Below are 10,334 nucleotides of genomic sequence, written 5' to 3'. Positions count from 1 at the left end.
CTGGATTTGTTGATATTTTGAATGGTTTTTCATGTCTCTATCTTCTTCAGTTCAGCTCTGATTTTGGTTATTTCTTGTTTTCTGCTATCTTTTGGATTTCTTTGCTCTTGATTCTCTAGTTCTTTAGCTGTTTAGGTTGTTAACTTGAGCTCTTTCTAACTTTTCAATGTGGGCATTTAGTGCTATAGTTGTGTCCTAGAGATTCTGGTATGCTCTATCTTTGTTCTCATTAGTTTCAAAGAAGTTCTTGATTTCTGCCTTACTTTCATTATTTACCCAAAAGTCATTTGGGAGCAGATTATTCAATTTCCATGTAATTGTATGGTTTTGAGTAAACTTCTTAGTCTGGATTTCACATTTGATTGTGCTGTGGTCTGAGAGACTGTGTGTTATGATTTCAGTTGTTTTGCATTTGCTGAACAGTATTTTACTTTTGATTATGTAACTGATTTCAGAGTAAATTCCATGTGGTGATAAGAAGAACGTATATTCTGTTGTTTTGGAGTGGAAAGTTCTATATATTTCTGTAAGGTCCATTTGATCTACTGCCAAGTTCAAGTCCTGAATATCTTTGTTAATTTTTTGTCTTGATGATCTGTCTAATATTGCCAGTGGGGTGTAAAAGTCTCCCATTATTGATGTGTGGGAGTCTAAGTATGTTTGAAGGTCTCTAAGAACTTGCTTTTATGAATCTGAGTGCTCATGTGTTGGGTGCATATATATTTATGATAGTAAGATCTTCTCGTTGAGTTGAACCCTTTAGCATTATATAATGCCCTTCTTTGTCTTTTGTGATATTCATTGGTTTAAAGTCTGTTTTGTCAGAAACTAGGATTGCATCCCTTCCTTTTTTATGTTGTCCATTTACTTGGTAAATTTTCCTCCATCCTTTTATATTGAGCCTATGTGTGTCATTGCATGTGAGATAAGTCTCTTGAAGACAGCATATAAATTTATCTTGGTTCTTTTTCCAGCTTGCCACTCTGTGTTTTTTAATTGGGGCATTTAGCCCATTTACATTTAAAGTTAGTATTGATATGTTTGGATTTGATCCTGTCGTCATGATGTTAGCTGGTTATTTTGCAGACTTGTTTATGTGGTTGCTTTATTGTGTCACTTGTCTGTGTACTTCATTGTGTTTTTGTACTGGCTGGTAATGGTCTTCCCTTTCCATATTTAGTCTTTCATGCTCTACATGTTCAGAGAAATTTCTCTAGGAATGAACTATAGAAATGATTCCTGAAAGTGTAGTCTTTGTAAAAAGTTTTTAAATCAGAATATGTGAGTCCTCCAACATTATTCTTCTTTTTCAAGATTGTTTTGGCTATTAAGGAGCACTCACAATTCCATATGAGTTTAAGAATTAGCTTATTCTTTTTAAAAAAATAGGTCATTGGAATTTTCATAGAGATTGCATTGAATATATAAATTTATTTGGGTAGTATGACATCATAGCAACATTAAGTTTTCAAATTTATTAACACTAATATATTTCAATTCATTTAAGTATTCTTAAATTTATTTCAGTAATGTGTTGTAGTTTTCAGTGTACAAGTCTCTCACATCTGTATTAATCAGGGTTCTCCAGAGAGACAGAACCAATAGGATATATATATAGAAATATATAGAAGGAGATTTATTATGTAGCATTGGCTCACACAATTACTGAGGCTGAGAAGTCTCATGATCTGCCATTTGCAAGCTGAAGACACCAGAAAGCTGATGATATAGTTTCATTCCAAATTTGAAAGCCTGAGAACTGGAGGGCTCATAGTGTAAGTCCCAGTCTAAGTCTGAAAGCCTGAGAACAAAGACCACTGATGTCTGAGGGCAGGAGAAAATGGGTTCCCCAGTCTAAGCATAGAGCCAGTTTACTCTTCCTCTGCCTTTTTGTTCCGTTCAGCCTTGTGGATTGGGTGATGTTCACCCACATCAGTGAGGATAATCTTCTCTACTCAGCCTACCACTTCAAATACTAATCTCTTCTGAAAACATCCTCACAGACATATCCAGAAATATTTTATCAACTATATGGGCATTGCTTAGCCTAGTAAAGTTGACATATAAAATTAACCATCATAATCTCCTTGGCTAATTTTCGGGGGGCACTTTATTCCTTTGGATGCTACTATAAATTGAATTAATTTCTTAATTTCTTCATCAGATTGTTTATTAGCAGTGTATAAGAGCACAATTTGTTTCTATGCATTGATCTTGTACTCAAAAACTTTGCTGAATTTGTTTATTAGATTTAGTAGCTTTTTTATGGATTATTGGGATTTTCTATTATGTCACCTGGAAACAGACAGTTTTACTCTTTTACTTCAATTTCAATACCTTTTGTTTTTTTTTCTTGCCCAATTACTCTGGCTACAACTTCCAGTACAATTTTGAATATCAATGGTCAAGGCAGCCTCCTTGTTTTGTTCCTGACCTTAGAGAAAATGCTTTTATTCTTTGATCATTGTATAATGTGCATAGCTGTGAGTTTTCCACAATACCCTGTATCATATTGGGGAAGTACTCTTTCATCTTTTGGCTTAGTTTGCTCTTTGTTTTTTCTAATTTTTAAGATGCACATTTAGGTTATTGATCTTTACTTCCATTTTAAATTTAAGTTTTCATTTGTTTCTTCCAGCAGTTCTTCTTTTCTTCTAGTTTTTTCTTTCTTTTTTCTTTTTTTTTTTCTCATTAGTGCTGTATCCCCTTAAGTGATTTGGTATTTTTCTTTGACTACTCACCAGGATTCACCCAGCCACTGGGCTACCTTAGCAGTGTCAATTCTAAGAGTGGTGGTATTCTCAGTGGCTTTTACCTCGGTGAACTTAGCTGCAGAGCAGCCAGCAAGTTACCAGTATTCTATCTGACAATGTAAAGAAATCTCTCTGCTTCTAGACTCTTCTGTTTTAAAGACAAGTTTTCTAGCCATTCTATCTACAAGGTAGAGAAAACTCACTAGCCCACTTAATAAGATTCCCTGTATCTTCTCAGATCCATCAGGCTTGAATACAGCCCCTAGAGATAGTCACAAGAGTCTGCATGAGCCAAAATTAGTCTAAACATTCTCCCCACTTGTTGCTTCAGGGTTCTTTGCTACTGGTGCACAATCTATTGTCTATTCCAGGAGGACAATTTCAATATGTCCTCTATTTCCAGACCTGGAAAACCTCAAGGCTTCTAGCATCACATTTCCCCATACCTCTGCCTATCAACATAGCAGCTGCTGACTCAGGAAATGGATTTATCTAAACTGTAATTAAGAACATACATAGGGCAACAGTGGTATATTTTAGCTGCCATCTTCCCAGTAATTTTTAAAAATGTATATATAGGGGCCAGGCATGGTAGCTCATGCTTATAATCCCAGCATTTTGGAAGGCTGAGGCAGGTGGATCACTTGAGGTCAGGAGTTTGAGACCAGCCTGGTCAACATGGTGAAACCCCCTTTCTACTGAAAATACAAAAATTAGCTGGGCATGGTGGTGCAAGCCTGTAATCCCAGCTACTCAGGAGGCTGAGGCAGGAGAATTGCATGAATCCAGGAGATGGAGGTTGCAGTGAGCTGAGATCACACCCCTGTACTCCAGCCTGGGCAACAGAGTGAGACTATATATCTAAAAAATATATAAATATAAATATAAAAATAAAATATATAAATAGGTAATTATTTTTTAATTCTAAAGGACAGTTTTGTTATGTCTTGTAGCCATCATTTATACATTGGAATGGATCTCAGAATTTTAAATGGGAAATATGATTAACATAGAAAAATTTCATATATGGATAAATTTTCAAGTATTCATATCAATTATTCATCTACCTTATGTAAATAATATAATCACCATGATCCATAAAGAAATAGATATTAGTATTTGTTCCAGGAAAATAAATTGCATTTTGTGCTATAGCCAAATTATTTCTTTTAACCAATGAGTAAACAAGCATACTATACTTTGGAAGGCTGATTTGCTTCAGAGTTTTCAAATACTTGTTTTTATTTTCTTAGTATGCTCATTTTTTGACAAATAAGAGAAATGGAACTATTCTTTAATTATACTAGTGAACCATGACAGAAATAAGTGGGAAATTTTGCTTACACAATTACACGATGTTCAAATTAACTGATTCTATATTTTAAAAGGAAAAGATACTATCAGTTTTATATCTTTATCATTATCTATACATACATTTAATAGCTTTTTAAAATACCAGTTTTATTTCTTATTTGAAGAGTTTGCCAATACTTACCATCTGAACAACATTTCTCTGCTTGCAGCTGGTTTTTGCTTATAACACTGTAAGGTAACATATTGTGACTTGGAAGTGCAGCTGTGGCTAAAAGTTCCAGTGCACTACTCATGCTATATTTCACAATGAACATAGTGCAGATTGTTGCAAAGGACTCAAACTTCATTCAAAGATTTACCCAAGGGGGGTGGAGCCAAGATGGCTGAATAGGAACAGCTCCAGCCTACAGCTCCCAGCATGAGCGATGCAGAAGATGGGTGATTTCTGCATTTCCAACTGAGGTACTGGGTTCATCTCACTGAGTGCCAGACAGTGGGTGCAGGACAGTGGATGCAATGCACTGTGCATGAGCCAAAGCAGAGCAAGGCATTGCCTCATCTGGGAAGTGCAAGAGGTCAGGGAATTCCCTTTCCTAGTCAAAGAAAGGGGAGACAGACAGCACCTGGAAAATCAGGTCACTCCCACCCTAATAGTGCACTTTTCCAACGGGCTTAACAAATGGCACACCAGGAGATTATATCCTGCACCTGGCTCAGAGGGTCCTATGCCCACAGAACCTCACTCATTGCTAGCACAGCAGTCTGAGATCAAACTGCAAGGTGGCAGCGAGGCTGTGGGAGGGGCATCCACCATTGCTGAGGCTTGAGTAGGTAAACAAGGCAGCCAGGGAGCTCGAACTGGGTGGAGCCCACCGCAGCTCAAGGAAGCCTGCCTGCCTCTGTAGACTCCACCTCTGGGGGCAGGGCACAGACAAACAAAAGCCAGCAGTAACCTCTGCAGACTTAAATGTCCCTGTCTGACAGCTTTGAAGAGAGTAGTTGTTCTCCCAGCATGCAGCTTGAGATCTGAGAATGGGCAGACTGCCTCCTCAAGTGGGTCCCTGACCCCTGAGTAGCCTAACTGGGAGGCACCCCCCAGTAGGGGCAGACTGATACCTCACACGGCCAGGTACTCCTCTGAGACAAAACTTCCATAGGAATGCTCAGGCAGCAGCATTTGCAGTTCACCAATATCCGCTGTTCTGCAGCCACCACTGCTGATACCCAGGCAAACAGGGTCTGGAGTGGACCTCCAGCAAACTCCAACAGACCTGCAGCTGAGGGTCCTTACTGTTAGAAGGAAAACTAACAAACAGAAAGGACATCCACACCAAAAACCCATCTGTAAATCACCATCATCAAAGACCAAAAGTAGATAAAACCACAAAGATGGGGAAAAAAAAGAGCAGAAAAACCCAAAACTCTAAAAATCAGAGCACCTCTCCTCCTCCAAAGGAACACAGCTCCTCACCAGCAACAGAACAAAGCTGGACACAGAATGACTTCGACGAGTTGAGAGAAGAAGGCTTCAGAAGATCAAACTACTCTGAGCTAAAGGAGAAAGTTTGAACCCATGGCAAAGAAGTTAAAAACCTTAAAAAAAAAATTAGATGAATGGCTAACTGAATAATCAATGCAGAGAAGTCCATAAAGGACCTGATGGAGCTGAAAACCACAGCACAAGAACTATGTAACGAATGCACAAGCCTCAGTAGCTGATGCGATCAACTGGAAGAAAGGGTATCAGCGATGGAAGATGAAATGAATGAAATGAAGCGAGAAGAGAAGTTTAGAGAAAAAAGAATAAAAAGAAATGAACAAAGCCTCCAAGAAATACAGGACTATGTGAAAAGTCCAAATCTATGTCTGATAGGTGTACCTGAAAGTGACGGGGAGAATGGAACCAAGTTGGAAAACACTCTGCAGGATATTATCCAGGAGAACTTCCCCAATCTAGCAAGGCAGGCCAACATTCAAATTCAGGAAATACAGAGAATTCCACAAAGATACTCCTCGAGAAGAGCAACTCTAATTGTCAGATTCACCAAAGTTGAAATGAAGGAAAAAATGTTAAGGACAGCCAGAGAGAAAGGTCGGGTTACCCACAAAGGGAAGCCCATCAGACTAACAGCTGACCTTTCAGCAGAAACTCTACAAGCCAGAATAGAGTGGGGGCCAATATTCAACATTCTTAAGGAAAAGAATTTTCAACCCAGAATTTCATATCCAGCCAAACTAAGCTTCATAAGTGAAGGAGAAATAAAATACTTTACAGACAAGCAAATGCTGAGAGATTTTGTCACCATGAGACCTGCCCTAAAAGAGCTCCTGAAGGAAGCACTAAACATGGAAAGGAACGAGCGGTACCAGCCACTGCAAAAACATGCCAAATTGTAAACACTATCAAGGCTAGGAAGAAACTGCATCAACTAATGAGCAAAATAACCAGCTAACATCATAATGACAGGATCAAATTCACACATAACTATATTAACTTTAAATGTAAATGGGCTAAATGCTCCAATTAAAAGACACAGACTGGCAAATTGGATAAAGAGTCAAAACCCATCAGTGTGCTGTGTTCAGGAAACCAATCTCATGTGCAGAGACACACATAGGCTCAAAATAAAGGGATGGAGGAAGATCTACCAAGTAAATGAAAAACAAAAAAAGGCAGGGGGTGCAATCCTAGTCTCTGATAAAACAGATTTTAAACCAACAAAGATCAAAAGAGACAAAGAAGGCCATTACAGAATGGTAAAGTGATCAATTCAACAAGAAGAGCTAACTATCCTAAATATATATGCACCCAATACAGGAGCACCCAGATTCATAAAGCAAGTCCTTAGAGTCCTACAAAGAGACTTAGACTCCCACACAATAATAATGGGTGACTTTAACACCCCACTGTCAACATTAGACAGATCAATGAGACAGAAAATTCACAAGGATATCCAGGAATTGAACTCAGCTCTGCACCAAGTGGACTTAATAGACATCTACGGAGCTCTCCATTCCAAATCAACAGAATATACATTTTTTTCAGCACCACACCACACCTATTCCAAAATTGACCACATAGTTGGAAGTAAAGCTCTCCTCAGCAAATGTAAAAGAACAGAAATTATAACAAACTGTCTCTCAGACCACAGTGCAATCAAACTAGAACTCAGGATTAAGAAACTCATTCAAAAATTCTGAACTAAATGGAAACTGAACAACCTGCACCTGAATGACTACTGGGTACATAACAAAATGAAGGCAGAAATAAAGATGTTCTTTGAAACCAACGAGAACAAAGACACAACATACCAGAATCTCTGGGACACATTCAAAGCAGTGTGTAGAGGGAAATTTATAGCACTAAATGCCCACAAGAGAAAGCAGGAAAGATCCAAAATTGACATCCTAACATCACAATTAAAAGAACTAGAGAAGCAAGAGCAAACACATTCAAAAGCTAGCAGAAGGCAAGAAATAACTAAGATCAGAGCAGAACTGAAGGAAATAGAGACATAAAAAACCCTTCAAAAAATCAATGAATCCAGGAGCTGGTTTTTTGAAAAGATCAACAAAATTGATAGACCACTAGCAAGACTAATAAAGAAGAAAAGAGAGAAGAATCAAATAGATGCAATAAAAAATGACAAAGGGGAAATCACCACTGATCCCACAGAAATACAAACTACCAACAGAGAATACTATAAACACCTCTATGCAAATAAACTAGAAAATCTAGAAGAAATGGATGAATTCCTGGACAGATACACCCTCTCAAGACTAAACCAGGAAGAAGTTGAATCTCTGAATAGACCAATAACAGGCTCATGAAATTGAGGCAATAATTAATAGCTTACCAACAAAAAAAGTCCAGGACCAGATTGATTCACAGCCAAATTCTACCAGAGGTACAAGGAGGAGCTGGTACCATTCCTTCTGAAACTATTCCAATCAATAGAAAAAGAGAGAATCCTCCGTAACTTATTTTATGAGGCCAGCATCATCCTGATACCAAAGCCTAGCAGAGACACACACAAAAAAAGAGAATTTTAGACCAATATCCTTGATGAACATTGATGCAAAAATCCTTAATAAAATACTGGCAAACTGAATCCAGCAGCACATCAAAAATCTTATCAAACATCAAGTGGGCTTCATCCTCGGGATGCAAGGCTGGTTCAACATACGAAAATCAATAAACTTAATCCAGCATATAAACAGAAACAAAGACAAAAACCACATGATTATCTCAATAGATGCAGAAAAGGCCTTTGACAAAATTCAACAACCCTTCATGCTAAAAACTCTCAATAAATTAGGTATTGATGGGACGTATCTCAAAATAATAAGAGCTATCTATGAAAAACCCACAGCCAATATCATACTGAATGGACAAAAACTGGAAGCATTCCCTTTGAAAACTGGCACAAGACAGGGATGCCCTCTCTCACCACTTCTATTCAACATAGTATTGGAAGTTCTGGCCAGGGCAATCAGGCAGGAGAAGAAAATAAAGGGCATTCAATTAGGAAATGAGGAAGTCAAATTGTCCCTCTCTGCAGATGACATGATTGTATATCTAGAAAACCCCATCGTCTCAGCCCAAAATCTCCTTAAGCTGATAAGCAACTTCAGCAAAGTCTCAGGATACAAAATCAGTGTACAAAAATCACAAGCATTCTTATACACCAATAACAGACAAACAGAGAGCCAAATCATGAGTGAACTCCCATTCACAATTGCTTCAAAGAGAATAAAATACCTAGGAATCCAACTTACAAGGGATGTGAAGGACCTATTCAAAGATAACTACAAACCACTGCTCAATGAAATAAAAGAGGATACAAACAAATGGAAGAACATTCCATGCTCATGAGTAGGAAGAATCAATATCATGAAAATGGCCATACTGCCCAAGGTAATTTGTAGATTCAATGCCATCCCCATCAAGCTACCAATGACTTTCTTCACAGAATTGGAAAACTCTACTTTAAAGTTCATATGGAACCAAAAAAGAGCCCGCATTGCAAGTCAATCCTAAGCCAAAAGAACAAAGCTGGAGGCATCACGCTACCTGACTTCAAACTATACTACAAGACTACAGTAACCAAAACAGCATGATAATGGTACCAAAACAGAGATATAGACCAATGCTAAATGATGAGTTAATGGGTGCAGCACACCAACATGGCACATGTATACATATGTAACAAACCTGCATGTTGTGCACATGTACCCTAAAACTTAAAGTACAATAATAATAAAATAAAAATAGATAAAAAATAAAAAAAGATTTACCCAAACTGTGTATCATTCACACATATTCATAACCCATGGACAATTTTATTTTTAATAACTTTTAACATAATAATAGTATTTTTTTTGAAATTTTGGGAAACAAGGAAAATTATGAAGAAACAGCTAATGTTCATGAGTTACATCTACCGCTAACTTTACATTTCAGTGTGTATCTTTTTATAAATATATACATACAGTCTCCCCCCAGTTGAGATCATAATATACATATTATTTTGAAGACTACTTTCCATACTAAGTATGATATCATACAATGTTTAAACATACTGGGGATTTGTTTATCTTTAAATTGCAATTCTTCTGAGGTATAATTGTAACTAGACCATCATTCCATGCTCTGAATAGTAAATTTGTTTCTTACAGATACCCAACTGCTCCTTGAATTTTGCCTAGGTACTTATAAGAATCTACCCTCTCTTTTAAATAATTAATAAAAATGAGTACCCTGATGGCTTAAATTCATAATAGGTATGGCTTATACAAGGTAAAAAGTCTCTTAGTAGTTGTATTTTAATTATTAAAGTCTAAATTGTATTAGCATTTTCCCTTTTTTATTTTTTATTTTTTCTTATAACTTCGACATTTTTTTTAAGATTCAGGGAGCACATGTGCAGGTTGTTACATGGGTATATTGCATGATGCTGAGGTTTGGGATACAATTGATCCTGTCACCTAGAGGGTGAGCCTAGTATCCGATAGTTAGTTTTTCAGCCCTTGCCCCCTTCTCTTCCTCTCCTGTCTAGTAGTCCCCAGTATCTATTGTTGCCATCTTTATGTCCTTGAGTGCCCAATGTATAGCTCCCACTTATAACTGGTGGTTATCTGTTCTTGCATTAATGCTCTTAGGATAATGGCTTCCAGCTGCATCCATGTTCCTGCGAAGGACATCATTTCATTCTTTTTTCATGGCTGTGAGTATTAGCATTTTAAAAAATGTAAGAGTCTGTGAAA

General features: G+C 37.4%; 1 pseudogene; it reads right to left on the bottom strand.

Annotated features, from left to right (window-relative positions):
• Positions 1-1,178: 1,178 nt before the first annotated feature.
• Positions 1,179-1,255, bottom strand: LOC115832062 (annotated as a pseudogene).
• Positions 1,256-10,334: the final 9,079 nt, after the last annotated feature.

This window comes from Nomascus leucogenys, chromosome 2 (assembly GCF_006542625.1).
Source record: "Nomascus leucogenys isolate Asia chromosome 2, Asia_NLE_v1, whole genome shotgun sequence".
Lineage (NCBI taxonomy): Eukaryota > Metazoa > Chordata > Mammalia > Primates > Hylobatidae > Nomascus > Nomascus leucogenys.
This window is presented reverse-complemented; position numbering and strand designations above follow the sequence as displayed.